General features: G+C 37.9%; 1 protein-coding gene across 3 annotated transcripts in view; it reads right to left on the bottom strand.

The window, feature by feature from the left end:
* LOC140737297 (xenotropic and polytropic retrovirus receptor 1 homolog) overlaps window positions 1-15,322 on the bottom strand; it is a 479,522-nt gene that overhangs the window by 231,336 nt on the left and 232,864 nt on the right. The gene's annotated exons all lie outside the window — the stretch shown is intronic.

The raw sequence follows: 15,322 nt of genomic DNA, 5'->3' as shown, positions 1-15,322 counted from the left end.
CAATTTACTGTTTACAATTTTTTTCTGAATAAATTAGAATCTAATTGCTCAATTTATATTTGCATTTTATGCACTGAGTTAAAAGCTTATTTTTTTAAGTTTAATTTGTTCACCTGCAGTATTGTATGTGGTTCAATTTGTGGTTCAAAAATTAGAAATTAGACTTCTTCATCTTCAAATGTGATATTACTTTTGTAGGGGGTGCGAACATTAATCAAACATTTCTTAGGGGTGTGGGGCATAGAAAAGGTTGGGAACCACTGGCCTAGTCCCATCTACCTGCATCGGTAGCCCTGCATACCCCTCCCACTGCAGCATGGGTAATATTGCAGGAACACAAATCATAAAAACTCTGGGATAGAAATTTGATGCTACTAACCAATTACCTATTCATTGTAAATTAGATTCCTTGGAATGCACATTCCGCTATCACCTGAGAAACTCAGTATCCCAAATGGAGCATCCCGAATTCTGCATCTGCTTCATCATACAGAATGCCTACCATCACTTATAACATCAACTATCTTGTCTCCTTCAAGCTGAAAAGTACATTGGAAAGGGAATCATGACTGTTTTTCCATTTAACACAGTTGTTGCTCCCAGATGAGATCAGTTTAATATATGCAAGCAATATCTTCTAGCATATATTCAGTTACCACCAGGAGGAGTCCTACTCTTCTAGCTTTACTTATGATATCTTTCACTTTGAAGTGCCTCTTGCACTGTATAAGTTTCAACAAAGAACCAATTTACTTTTCAAGGGATTGTATTATGTAGTAAATAAATACTCAAATAAGTATATTTGTTGAAACTACATTTTGTTGTGCATTTACACAGTGTTTAAACAAAACATTAAGGAAATCTTTAACAGAGATATAAGGGTTTATTATTCAGGCCAATAATATAGGAGTGTAACCTGTCATAATGCAAAATTGAAGAAAACTGTGAACTGTAGTCCATATTCATAAAACATAGAACATTAAAATCTATAGCACATTACAGGCCCTTCAGCCCACAATGTTGCGCCGATCATGTAACCTACTCTAGAAACTGCCTAGAATCACCCTACTGCATAGCCCTCTATTTTTCTAAACTCCATGTACCTATCTAAGAGACCCTATTGTATCTACCTCCACCACCATTGCCAGCAGTGTATTTCATACACCCACCACTCTCTATGTGAAAAGCTTACCCCTGACATCTCCTCTGTACCTACTTCCAAGCACCTGAAGACTATGACCCTCGTGTTAGCCATTTCAGCCCTGGAAAAAAGCCTCTGGCTATCCACATGATCAATGCCTCTCATCGGTTTATACACCTCTATCAGGTCACCTCTCATCCTCTGTTGCTCCAAGGAGAAAGGGACAAGTTCACTCAACCTATTCACATAAGGCACGCTCTCCAATCCAGGCAACCTCTTTGCAAATCTCCTCTGCACTCTTTCTATATTATCCACATCCTTCCTGTTGTGAGGTGACCAGAAATGAACACAGTACTCCAAGCGGGGTCTGACCAAGATCTTATATAGCTGTAACATTACCTCACAGTTTTTGAACTCAATCCGTCTTCAAGTTTGACCTACCAAAATGAACTACTTCACATTTATCTGGGTTGAACTTCATCTGCCCTTCTCAGTCCAGTTCTGCATTCTATCGATGTCCTGCTGTAACCTCTGACAACCCTCCAGACTATCAACACCAACTTTTGTGTCATCAGCAAACTTAATAACCCACCCTCCTACTTCTTCATCCAGGCCATTTATAAAAATCACTAAGAGGAGGGGTCCTAGAACTGATCCCTGCAGAACACCACTGGTCACTGACTTCCATGCAGAATACAAACCATCTACAACCATCCTTTGCCTTCTGTAAACAAGCCAATTCTGGATTCACAAAACAAGGACTCCTTGGATCCCATGCTCCTTACTTTCAAAGGAGCCTTGCATGGGGAACCTTATCAAATGCCTTACTGAAATCCAAATACACTACATCCACTGCTCTACCTTCATCAATGTTTTTGTTACATCCTCAAATCATTCAATCAGGTTGATAAGGCACAACCTTCCCTTGACAAAGCCACGCTGACTATCTCTAATCAGATATGTCTGCCCAAATGCTCATAAATCCTGCCTTTCAGGATATTTTCCAACAACTTGTCCACCACAGAAGTAAGACTCACTGGTCTATAATTTCCTGGGTTATCTATACTCCCTTTCTTGAACAAGGGAACAACACTTGCAACCCTCCAATCCTCCAGTGCTTCTCCTGTCCCTATTGATGATGCAAAGATCATCGCAAGAGGCTCAGCAATCTCCTCCCTCACTTTCCACAGTAGCCTGCGGTAAATCTCATCAGGTCCTGGCGACTTATCTAACTGACTGCTTTTCAAATTCTCCAGCACATCCTCTTCCTTAATGTCTATAAGCTCAAGCGTTTCAGTCCATTGTAAGTCATCCCCACAATAGTCAAGGTCCTTTTCACTGGTGAATAATGAAGCACAATATTCATTAAGTACCTCCGCTACCTCCTCTGACTCTATGCACACATTTCCACTAATTCACCCAATTGGTCTTATTCTCACACAGCTCATCCTCTTGCTCTTCACATACTTGTACGATGCCTTGGGGTTTTCCTTATCCTGCTTACCAAGGCCTTCTCATTGCCCTTTCTAGCTCACCTAATTTCATTCTTAAACTCTTTCCGGGTAACCTTGTAATTTTCTAGAACTCTATCAGTACCTATTTTCTTCAACCTTTCGTAAACTTTTCTTCTTAACTAGAGTTTCTACATACTTTGTATACCATGGTTCTTTTACCCTACCATCCTCTCCCTGCCTCAATGGAACATACCTATGCAGAACACCATGCAAATGTTCCCTGAATATTTGCCACATTTCTGCCGTGCATTTCCCTGAGAACATCTGCTCCCAATTTATACTTCCATGTTCTTGCCTAATAGCATCATATTTCCCCCTACCCCAAGTAAATGTTTTCCCAAATTGTCTGCTCCTATCCTTCTCCAGCGCTATGGTGAAGGAGATAGTGTTGTAGTCACTACCTCCAAAATGCTCTCCCATCAAGAGATCTGACACCTGACCAGGTTCATTTCCCTATATTGTACCAGATGAAGTACAGCCTCTTCTCTAGTTGGGTTATCTACATATTGCATCAGGAAATCTTTCTGAACACACCTAACAAACCCATCTAAACCCCTTGCTCTGAGGAGATGCCAGTCAATATTAGGAAAGTTAAAATCTCCCATCACAACAACACTATTATTATTGCAGAGTTCCAGAATCTGCCTCCGTATCTGATCTTTGATATCCCTGTTACTAGTGGGCGGGGGGCTTTAAACAACACCCAGTAGAGTTATTGCCCCCTTCCTGTTTCTGACTTCCACCTACACTGACTCAGTAGATAATCCCTCCATGACTTCCTCCTTTTCTGCAGCCACGACACTATCTCTGAATAGCAATGCCATACTCCCACCTCTTTTGCCTCCCTCGCTGTCCTTCTTGAAATATCTAAAGCCTGGCACATTCAGCTGCCATTCCTGCCCCTGAGACATCCAAATCTTTGTAATGGCCATGTCATAGTTCCACGTATTAATCCACACTCTGTAAGTTCATCCGCCTTGTGGATAAGTGTGAGGTTATCCACTTTGGGAGTAAGAACAGGAAGGCAGATTATTATCTGAATGGTGTAGAGTTAGGTAAGGGAGAAATACAAAGAGATCTAGGAGTCCTTGTTCATCAGTCACTGAAGGTGAATGAGCAAGTGCAACAGGCAGTGAAGAAGGCTAATGGAATGTTGGCCTTTATTACAAAGGGAATTGAGTACAAGAGCAAGGAAATCCTCTTGCATTTGTACAGAGCCCTGGTGAGACCACACCTGGAGTATTGTGTACAGTTTTGGTCTCCAGGGTTAAGGAAGGACATCCTGGCTGTAGAGGAAGTGCAGCTTAGATTCACGAGGTTAATTCCTGGGATGTCTGGACTGTCTTACGCAGAGAGGTTAGAGAGACTGGGCTTGTACACGCTGGAATTAAGGAGATTGAGAGGGGATCTGATTGCAACATATAAGATTATTAAGGGATTGGACAAGATAGAGGCAGGAAATATGTTCCAGATGCTGAGAGAGCCCAGTACCAGAGGGCATGGTTTGAGAATAAGGGGTAGGTCATTTAGGACAGAGTTAAGGAAAAACTTCTTCTCCCAAAGAGTTGTGGGGGTCTGGAATGCATTGCCTCGGAAGGTAGTGGAGGCCAATTCTCTGGATGCTTTCAAGGAGCTAGATAGGTATCTTATGGATAGGGGAATCAAGGGATATGGGGACAAGGCAGGAACTGGGTATTGATAGTACATGATCAGCCATGATCTCAGAATGGCGGTGCAGGCTCGAAGGGCCGAATGGTCTACTTCTGCACCTATTGTCTATTGTCTATGATACTCCTTGCTTTAAAATAGACATATCTCAAGCTATCTGACTGAGTGCATCTTTGCTATATCATCTGACTATTCTTCCTCACTAACTCCCTACAAGCTGTCTCTACTTGTGCACCAACCGCCCCATCCTCTGCCTCTTCACTTCACTTCCCACCCCTGCAAATCTATTTTAAACCCTCCCCATTAACATTTGCAAGCCTTACGCCAGGAAATAGGTTCCCCCCAGATTCAAGTGCAACCCATCCTTTTTGTACAGGTCACACCTACCCCAGAAGGGGTCCCAATGATTCACAAATCTGAATCCCTGTCCCCTGATCCAATCCTTCAGCCATGTATTTATCCGCCACCTCATTCTATTCCTATACTCACTGTCATGTGGCACAGGCAGCAAACCCAAGATGACTACCCTTGAGGTCCTGGCTTCTCAGCTTCCTCCTAACTCTCTGTACTCTGCTTTCAGGACCTCCTCCCTTTTTCTACCTATTTCATTGGTACTATTATGTAGTACAACTCTAGTCACTCACTCTCCATTCAGGATATTGTGGACATGTTCAGAAACATTACAAACCCTGGCACCTGGGAGGCAAACTACCATCCATGCTTCGCCCACAGAATCACCTAGCTGTCCCCTTAAGTATAAAGTCCCCTTTTAATACTGCCATCCAATTCCATGCCCTACCCTTCTGAGACACAGGGCCAGACTCCTCAGTTCCACTCCCTGCCCTTCTCCCCATGAACTTTGATGCCATATCCAATCAAGAACCTATCAAACTCTGCCTTAAATACACCCAACGACCTGACCTCCACAGCTGCCTGTGGTAATAAATTCTGCAAATTCACCACCCTCTAGCTAAAGAAATTACTCTGCATCTCTGCTTTAAATGGATGTTCCCCTATCCTGAGGCTGTGCCCTCCTGTCCTAGATTCCCCTACCATGGGAAACATCCTTTCCACATCTACTCTGTCTGGGCCTTTCAACATGCCAAAGATTTCAATGATATTCCCCTCATTCCAGTCAGTACAGACCCAGAGCTATCAAACGTTCCTCGTATGATAACTCTTTCATTCCCAGAATCATCATTGTGAACCTCTTCTGAACCCTCTCCAATGTCAGTGTATCTTTTCTTAGATGAGAAGCCCAAAACTGTTCACAATACTCAAGGTGAAGTCTCACCAGTGCCTTACAAAACCTCAGCATTACAGCCTTGCTCTTGTATTCTAGACCTCTTGAAATGAATTGCATTTGCCTTCCTCAACATCAACACTACCTGCAAGTCAACCTTTAGGTTGTTTTGCACAAGGACTCCCAAGTCCTATTGCATCTCAAATTTTTGGATTTTCTTTCTCTTTAGAAAATGATCTGCACATTTACTTCTACTACCAAAGTGCATGACTATGCATTTTTCAACATTATATTTCATTTGCCACTCTCTCGCCCATTTTCTAATCTGTCTTAGTCTTTCTGCAGCCTATCTCTTTCCTCAACACCACCTCCCCCTCCGCCTGTGCTGACTAATCTATGTTAGTTTGCACAATACTAAGTTCAGTTAATGGCAAGAAAAGACTTGCACATTTAATGCCTTTTATGAACCTCAGGGCATCGTGGTTGTAATGCAGGAAACATTGTAGTCAATCCATATAATCCAAACTCCTATTGAGTAATAAAATAAATAACAAGATCGTGAACATCCCCATAACCATGATGCAACCATTAAATGATAGCTTATAATACTCTACTAGGTATCGGCAGCAGCCATGCTATATCTAAGAAAAGTATTATTATTAAATAGCTTGATTTACTTATTTATTTTATTTTTTTCTATATTATCATGTATTGCATTGTACTGATGCTGCTAAGTTAACAAATTTCACGACACATGCTGGTAATAATAAAGCTGATTCTGAACTCACAGGATAATAGAAAGAAGCCTGTAGAAAATTATGGAAGGAATTTTTCTCAGTCAGGCAAAGACCCAGAATTGTTAATGGCTGAAGGAATATGGAAGGCTCCCAGGGATATATTAAATAACTATTTAGCATTCATCTTCATACTTGAAGACAATACTGTTCACATTTAGTGACAATGTTAATAATGATCAATCAGGGGGGACGTCACGTGATGACATAGGATCGAAACATGGCAATCCAGCTCTCCCATAAAAATCAGTAAATTAATGTTTAAGTGAAGAAAAGTTAGTAAATACTTTCTAAAAGTTACTTATAAACTACTCAGGATTGTTCCAAAATATGTCTCATAAGCAGAAGCAGAAGAAAACTACTACCTTGAAGATGGCACAACTTGGAAAAGAATCGGGGCCCGGCACCATGAAAGAGCCATGGGTTCAAGTGCATTTTACCTCTGGCGATACAGAACAGGAAGCTGCGGCAACATCAACCGTTTCCAAAGAAAAAGAGCAACAAGAATTGCGCATGCGTGAAGGAAGGGGCATGTGCAAGTACGAGCAACCTGAACTACGAATCCCAGCTACGATCGGAACTGGAAGTGAAAGTGAATCTGAGGCAGATTCAGATTCTCTGGATAAATCAGACTAAGATGAAGGTAAAAGTTTTTCTGGAGATATCGGAAAAACTTTGCTGCAAATAATGCATGAATTAAAAGCATTAAAAATAATTTTAAAATATATTAAAAATATGAAGATTATGTTTGACAAAATGATGAAAAAACAGGACAAAATGGCTAAGAAAATTAAAGTCTTGGAAGAAACAACAGGAGACATTGTTGAAAGAATGAATAAAATGGAAGACAATATTTCTGCCTGGACATCAGAAAGAAAACAGTTGGAAAAAGTGGATATGCTTGAAAATTTTAGTAGACGAAATAATATTAAGATTGTTGAACTTAAAGAAGGTATAGAGGGAGAGGATCCAATAAATTTTTTTCAAAAATGGATCCTGGAAAATTTGGAAATGGAAGAAGGAACTCAGTTAATTGAAATTGAAAGGGCTCACAGAGCCTTAAGATCAAGACCTCAAGTTGATCAAAACCCACGATCAATCTTGATAAGATGCTCAAGATATCAAGATAAAGAAAAAATCCTGAAGGCGGCTGCCCAATGTGCCAGAAAGAGAAATGGGCCATTGATGATAGAAGGGAAAACAGTTCTTTTCTATCCTGATATAAGTTATGACCTTTTGAAGAGAAAGAAGGAATTTAACCCAGCGAAAAAAGTTTTATGGGAAAAGGGTTATAAATTTATAATGCGTCACCCAGCAACCCTGATAATTTTTTTGGATGACGAAAAAAGATTTTTTACTGATTATCGGGATGCGGAAGAGTTTGCACAAAAACTTCCAAATATTCACTAACAACAGCCAAAGATTTAAAAGTGAAACGGATTAAAGATGAAGACAGGGACACTGAATGGAATTGATGGACATTTAAGGACAAAAGAATATTTAAACATATTCTTAATTATATGATACAGGGGGAGAAAGGTAAAAATTTGAGAAATATTAATTGAGAGTAGTGACATCTTTTTCCTTCTCGTATATATACTTTTTTATGTTACGGGGGAGCTGGGGGAACTTCGGATCGATTGCTACGGGATTCACGTGTGTAATCATGGCGATCGCCATGACCCATACAACGGAGGGGTTGTGTTGTGTTTTTTTTATCCACAACATTAATAGGGGGTATTTTGTTACTTCTTTCTTTATAATCTATTTTTCTTCTATCTGTTTTTCTTTGCCTGGATCATCGGGGGGGGGGGGGGGTGGGAGACACATAGCAACATGGAGAATTTTAAAAAGATTCCCCAAGGTACTACGAAAGTTGAAAGATTAGGTATTATTATAGATTGGAGTAATCCTATTAAAAATAATGACTAATTTACTGAATTTTTAAAGTTTTATTGTTAATGGGCTTAATGGACCAGTGAAAAGAAAAAGAATTTTAACATACATTAAGAAAATGAAAATAGATATAACTTTTTTACAAGAAACACACTTGACAGAGATAGAACATCAGAAATTAAAAAGAGATTGGGTCGGAAAGGTTATTGCAGCTTCATTTAATTCAAAGGCGAGGGAAGTTGCAGTTTTGGTTAATAAAACCTTACCAATTAAAATACAAAATGATATAATAATTGATTCGGCGGGGAGATATGTAATTATTCATTGTCAGATTTTTTCAGAACTATGGACTCTTATGAATATTTATGCACCAAATGAAAATGATCTAAAATTTATACAAGAGACCTTTTTTGAATTTGGCTGACGCACATGATAAAATATTAATAGGTGGAGATTTTAACTTTTGTCTAGACCCAGTTTTAGATAGATCAACAAAGGTTGTTACAAAATCAAAAGTAGCAAAATTAACTTTATCATTGATGAAAGATTTAAATTTGATTGATATATGGAGAAGAATTAATCCAAAAGAAAGAGATAATTCATTTTATTCAAATAGACACAAAACTTATTCAAGGATAGATTTTTTTCTACTATCAACGAATATTCAAGACAGAGTGAAAAATATGGAATATAAAGCAAGAATATTGTCAGATCATTCCCCCTTGATAATGATAATGATGGATAAAGAGGAATTAATTTACAGATGGAGATTTAATTCAATATTATTAAAATGTCAAGATTTTTGTGATTTTATGAAAAAGCAGATTCAGTTTTTTTTTAGATACAAATTCACATTCAGTTGATGATAAATTTATATTGTGGGAAGCAATGAAGGCATATTTGAGAGGCTAGATAATAAATTACACTTCTAAAATTAAGAAGGAATATATGGTAGAAATAGATCAATTGGAAAAAGAGATTACAAAATTAGAAAAAGAATCTCAAAGATATATGACAGAAGAAAAATGAAGACAACTTGTTAACAAGAAGTTACAATATAATACACTTCAGACATATCGAACAGAAAAAGCAATTATGAGAACTAAACAGAGATATTACGAACTAGGTGAGAGATCACACAAGATTCTTGCTTGGCAGTTAAAAACAGACCAGACTTCCAAAACGATAAATGCAATTAGAACAAGTGTAAATAAAATTACTTATAAACCTTTAGAAATTAATGAAACTGTTAAGAATTTTTATTCTGTATCAATCGGAATCACAAAATGATAATGTCGAGATAGAAAGGTTTTTATCACAAATAACTCTTCCAAAATTGGATTCGGAAGAACAGAAGGGATTAGATTTACCTTTTACATTAAAAGAGGTCTAAGAAGCTCTAGGATCACTTCAGAGTAATAAATTCCCAGGAGAAGATGGTTTTCCGCCCAAATTTTACAAAAAGTTTAAAGATTTACAAATTCCTCCTTTTATGGAGTTAATACACCAAGCGGAAAGAAAGCATAAACTTCCAGAATCTTTATCGACAGCTATTTTAATAGATAGATAGATACTTTATTCATCCCCATGGGGAAATTCAACATTTTTTCCATTTTTTTTCCAAAAAATTACTATTCCAAATAGTATTGCCAAAAAAAGATAGAGATCTTTTAAAGCCCACATCATATAGACCTATTTCTTTGTTAAACCGATTATAAAATAATAGCAAAAATTTTATCTAGTAAATTATCTAAATACTTACCAAAATTAATACATATGGATCAAACAGGATTTATTAAAGATAGACAATTGGCAGATAATGTAACCTGGTTACTTAGTATAATTCATTTGGCACAAAAGAGGGAGGAAATGAGTGTGGCAGTTGCTTTAGATGCAGAAAAAGCATTTGATAGATTGGAATGGGATTTTTTATTTAAGGTATTGGAAAAATATGGATTAGGAGTATCCTTTATAAAATGGATTAAAACCTTAAATACTAATCCCAAAGCTAAAGTAGTGACAAATGGTCAAATTTCAACATCATTTCAGTTAACAAGGTCAACTGGACAAGGTTGTCCATTATCACCTGCTTTATTTGTGTTGGCGATAGAACCATTAGCTGAATTAATTAGAACGGACCCAGATATTAAAGGTTTCAGAGTTAACCAGGAGGAATACAAGATTAACTTATTTGCTGACGATGTTCTGCTTTATTTAACAAACCTATTGTATTCGCTACGTAAATTATCTTTTAGATTGGAAGAATATGGGAAAATATCAGGCTACAAAATAAATTGGGATAAAAGTGAAATTCTACCTCTTACTAAAGGAGATTATAGTCAATGTCGATTAATAACTCAATTTAGATGGCCGATAAATGGTATAAAACATTTAGGTATAAGAGTTGATAATGATATAAAGAATTTATATAAATTAAATTATTTACCATTATTGAAAAAAATTCAAGATCTTGATAAATGGATGATGCTACCAATAACATTAGTAGGCAGAGTAAATGCTGTAAAAATGAATATATTCCCTAGATTACAATATTTATTCCAAACACTACCAATACAACTACCCCAGAAGTTTTTTCAAGAGTTAAATAAATGTGTGAGGAAGTTCCTTTGGAAAGGTAAGATGTCAAGAATATCGTTGGAAAAATTGACATGGAAATTTGATCTAGGAGGGTTACAACTTCCAAACTTTAAGAATTACTATAAAGCAAATCAACTTAGATTTATTGCATCTTTTTTTGATGAAGATAAACCAGCATGGATTTGAATAGAACTAGATAAAATAGGAGAAAATATACCAGAAGATTTTATATATAAGTGGGAATCTAAATGGATACAGGAAAAGAAAGAATCTCCTATATTAAAACATTTGATTGATTTATGCAATAAGATAAATGTTGATGATGAGATAAGGAAATCTTTATTAGCAAAGAGACCTTTAAATCAAAATAAACTTATTCCTTTTACAATGGATAACCAACTTTTATACAACTGGTTTCAAAAAGGGATTAGATATATAGCAGACTGTTTTGAAGGAGGTATATTAATGTCATTTGATCAATTAAGGAATAAATACAAAATATCAAACAACACTTTTTTGTTATTTTCAATTAAGGGCTTATTTAAGAGATAAACTGGGTCAAACAATGTTATTGCCGAAACCTAATGAAATAGAAACTTTAATTCAAAAAGGAAAAATTAAAAAAATTATTTCTTGTATGTATAGTTTGATTCAAAACAGGCAACTAAACAAGGAATTCATAAGTCAAGACAAAAATGGGAAACTGACTTGAATATTAAAATTGAAGAAACAAGTTGGTCAAGACCATGTCTTGACAGTATGACAAATACAACAAATGTCCAGCTAAGATTAGTGCAATATAATTTTTTACATCAATTATATATTACACTACAAAAAATAAATTAATTAAACCCAAATTTATCTGATCAATGCTTCCGATATAATCAAGAAATTGGTACTTTTTTACATTCTACTTGGTCTTGTGTTAAAATTCAACCTTTTTGGACAAATTTAAGAGTTTTACTGGAACAAATTATTGGAACACAACTTCCACATAACCCAATATTATTTTTACTAGGCGATATTGAAGGGATAAACCGAAACCCAAATTGAATAAATATCAGAAAGAATTCATAAAAATTGCATTGGCAGTAGCCAAAAAGGCTATTGCAGTTACTTGGAAATCGGATTCATACTTAAGTATAGATCGTTGGAAGAACGAAATCTTTAGCTGTATTCCACTTGAAAAAATTACTTATAATTTAAGAGATAAAAATGAAACATTTCTGAAAATTTGGCGCCCTTATTTACAAAAGATAGGACTAAATATATAGGTGCTCCGAAGATAAAATTACTGGCTATTTGGGGAAAGAAATAAATGTATATACTAAAGCTATTATGAACTCCATGGAGCATGTGGGGATCTTCCGATATCCAGGCATTCTTTCTTCCTTTCTTTTTTTCTTTTTTTTTCTTTCTTTCTATAGGGATATGTTGGGGGGGAGGGGTTGAGGGGTTAAGGGGTTAATTTTTTTCTTTTCTTCTGTAATCATTGAAAACTCAATAAAAAAAATTTTTTAATTATCAATCAATGTTTTGGATGGAATTACTAACTTTAAAAATGATAGGGCAACCAGGCTAAATGATATCCACATGAGTGTCCTTGAGAACCTCCTTGTCTGAATTTTAACAGCTTAATTCAAGGTGGAATAGCTCATAATATATTTTTTAATACTTCTTGGGGAAATTTAAACTAGTTTGTCAGGGAGATGGGAGTCAGAGTGATAAGTTAGAGGATGGAGCATTTAGTGTGAAGGCAGAGGCAGTGTGCAGATAGACTGTGAGGTATAAGAGGTAGTGGATAGGACATAATTCCAATCAATTGGATGGGTTGAAATGCATCTATTTTAATACATTCAGTATCAGGAACACGAGTAATGAACTTAGAGCATGGTTCAATATATGGAACTACAACATTTTGGCCATTGCAGAGACTTGGCTATCACAGGGGAAGGAATGGAGGTAAAAGAGATGTGAGAGTGGCATTGCTGATAAGGGATAGTATCACAGCTGCAGAAACAGAGGACATTGTGGATAGATCATCTACTCAGTCACTGTGAGTGGAAGTCAGAATGAGGAAGGGAGCAAACACTCCTATAGAACAGCCCCCCACCAATAGTAGTAGAGAATCAGAGGAGCAAATTGGGAGGCAGATTTTGGAAAGGCGCAAAGTAACAGAGTTGCTATCATGATTGATTTCAGCTTTCCTAATATTAATTGGTACCTTGTTAGTGAAAAAGTTTAGTTGGGGTAGAATTTGTTAGGTATGACCAGGAAGGATACCTGATACAATACGTAGACAGGCCGACTAAAGAAGAAGCCATACTGGATTAGGTACTTGGCAATGAACCTGGTTAGGTGACAGATCTCTTGGTAGCTGAGCATCTTGGAGACAGTGACCACAACTTTGTGACTTTTACCATAGCCTTGGACAGGGATAGGAGCAGATTGTATGGGAAAGCATTTAATTGGGGGGGGGGGGGAAGAGATGGAATAGTGAATTATGAAGCCATTAAGCAGGTACTTGGGAGCATAAACTGGGAACAGATGTACTCAGGGAAATACACAATGGAAATATAGAGCTTGTTTAGGGACCACTTTCATGGGGTTCTGGATTAATTTGTTCAATTCAGTCAGTAAAGTATGGTAGGATGAAAGAAATATGGTTGAGGTTGACACTAGATGGAATGTCTTGTCAAGAGGAAAAAAGAAGCCTACTTAAGGTTTAGAGATCAGGATCAGACAGGGTTCTGAAGAGTTACAAGGTAACCAGGAAGGAGCTTAAGAATGGACTTAGGGGAGCTTGAAGGAAACATGAGAAGGCCTGGGTGAGTAGGATTAAGAAAATCCTCAAAGAGTTCTACACATACGTGAAGAATAGGATGATGACTAGAGTGTAGGATCGATCAAGGATAAAAGAGGAAATGTGTGCTTGGAGTTTGAGGAAGTAGTGAAGGTCATTAATGAATACTTTATTTCCGTATTCACTAGTGAGAAGAATTTTGATGAATATGAAGACAGTGTAAAATAGGCTGATATGTTGGAACATGTTGATGTTAAGAAAGAAGATATGTCAAAACTTTTGAAAATCATTAGGATAGATAAGTCCTTGGGGCTGGATAGAATATACCCCATATTACTATGGGAAATGAGGGATGAGGTTGCTGTACCTTTGGCAATGATCTTTGTGTTCTCACTGGCTACAGGAATAGTACTAGATAATTGGAGAGAGGCAAATGTTATTACTTTGTTTAAGACCAATAACAGGTATAATCATGGAACTATAGACTTGTGATTTTTACATCAGTGGTGGGCAATTTATTGGAAAGGATTCTTCAAGACAGGATCTACGAGCATTTGGAGAAGCCCAATCTGTTTAGGGATAATCAGCATGGCTTTGTGAGGGGCAGTTTGCGCCTCATGAGCCTGAATAAAGTTTTTGAGGAAGTCACAAAACAAACTGATGAAGGTAAAGCAGTGGATGTGCTGGATATGGATTTTAGAAAGGTACTTGACAAAGTTCCTCATGACAGGCTCATTCAGAAAGTCAGGAGTAATGGCCTCCAGGCAAACATGGCTGTATGGATTCTATCCTGGGTCTAATTCATTGATGAAGAAGTCATGCCAGTGACTCTACTTAATTAGGTGTATAGTGAGATTTAGTACATCACCAAAGACTCTTGCAAATTTCTACAGATGTACAGTGGCTACAAGGGTAGTCATAGCTGAAGGGGGGTGGTGGGGATGAGCTCCCACTGCTAAACAAGTGCTCTTCATGGCGTGCATCTCAAGCAGCCTCTGACAACCAAGTCCAACTCCTGGCCTTCACATGTGGCATAGATCTTATGCCTGGCAGAGCTGTTCTCACTGACAGGAGAAGGGGCAAAGGCAGACCACTGACGCCTCAAAACCAGTTGCTCCGGGCAGATGGGGCTCGTTAACCACAGATGGTAGCTCATCAAGAAGAGGGAAATCTCTACTGCCTTGTGGCTATACCCGCTCACGGGAAAGGCTTTGGGAGTAAACCCCGAGGAAAACCCAGAGTCGGAGTCCCATAGATGGTTGACTGCTGTATCCAGCACCGGCACTGCAACTCCTGCAATGCTGCTGGCACCAAACTGTATTGACTTTTGTCATTTCTTTGGACCTGTCAGCATGGAGAAAGGGGGTCCCACTGCATGGGCAACAGACCCATATCAACTCTGCCCAGGCTTGAGCTCTGGAGAAGCAACTCCCAGTGACTACCAGAGGTGCAGTACCCATAGTTGACCACGATCGACAGAGGTCGCACACAGTGGAGAGCACTGGGACTGGGTACATTACCACCTGATATGGAGGTTCTAATGTGTAGGATTGAAAGACGTTGCAGAGGATTGTAGACTCAGCCAGTTCCATCACAGCACAACCCTTCCTGCCATCAGGGACATCTTTACAAAGTGGTGCCTCAAGAAGGCAGCATCCATCATTA

The sequence above is a fragment of the Hemitrygon akajei genome, chromosome 12 (assembly GCF_048418815.1).
Source record: "Hemitrygon akajei chromosome 12, sHemAka1.3, whole genome shotgun sequence".
NCBI classification, from domain to species: Eukaryota; Metazoa; Chordata; class Chondrichthyes; order Myliobatiformes; family Dasyatidae; genus Hemitrygon; species Hemitrygon akajei.
This window is presented reverse-complemented; position numbering and strand designations above follow the sequence as displayed.